Genomic DNA, 776 nt, shown 5'->3' with positions numbered 1-776 from the left:
TTTTGTTTGCCTTTTTCCCCCCAAAAATAATCCTTTTTTTTTTTTTTTTTTTTTTTTAAGTAGAGTAAATGTTTCCCTAGTGTCTTGGGTTCATGTGCAGCCTCTCAGAGCGAGATTACTCTGGTTAGAGGTGAGCTCTTGTGGAGTGCAGAACAGCTGCTGTATTTGCCCGTATGGTGGTACATCTAGGAGGCTTACTGTTTTGTAAAGTGCTTAGGGACAGCTGGACAATGAAGGGCACTGTGTAAAATCCATTTATCTTCCCTATACAGTGGTCACTGCTGTCCTTTTTTTATTTTTTTTTTTTGAGACATAGAATGAAAAGTTGTACGCATATGAAAAACAAGTATTGATTACAAACACCCATGCTGAACTATCAAGAGTAGGTCAGAAGTTACTTCATTTTTCAAATAATTTTAGTAGTGTTTTTTAATTTATAACTGTATTGATGGCATGTGGTTAGGAATTCAGAAGGAGAAATGTATTTCTAGATCAGATTAGACTTTGTGCAAGAAAATAACAAATAGTACTTGGGAAAGTTGAAAATTGAAGTGATCGGAAATACCCAATACTATAATAAATTTGAAAATGTTAAAATATTTCTTACATGTAGAGTATATAAACAGATGACCCTCTTGTCTTCAGACTACTTTCAACGTGTTTATGTACATTTTCTAAAGGTTTTTCCCAAGTGGGATAAAAAGATGTACTGTTACGTGTAGCCTTGCTGCTAAAATGTACTGAATGCCACTGACATGTGGATTTCAGAAATGAAA

Source organism: Aptenodytes forsteri, unplaced genomic scaffold, assembly GCF_000699145.1.
Source record: "Aptenodytes forsteri isolate BGI_AS27 unplaced genomic scaffold, ASM69914v1 Scaffold93, whole genome shotgun sequence".
Lineage (NCBI taxonomy): Eukaryota > Metazoa > Chordata > Aves > Sphenisciformes > Spheniscidae > Aptenodytes > Aptenodytes forsteri.
The sequence above is the reverse complement of the archived record's forward strand: the minus strand, read 5'-3'. Positions refer to the sequence as shown.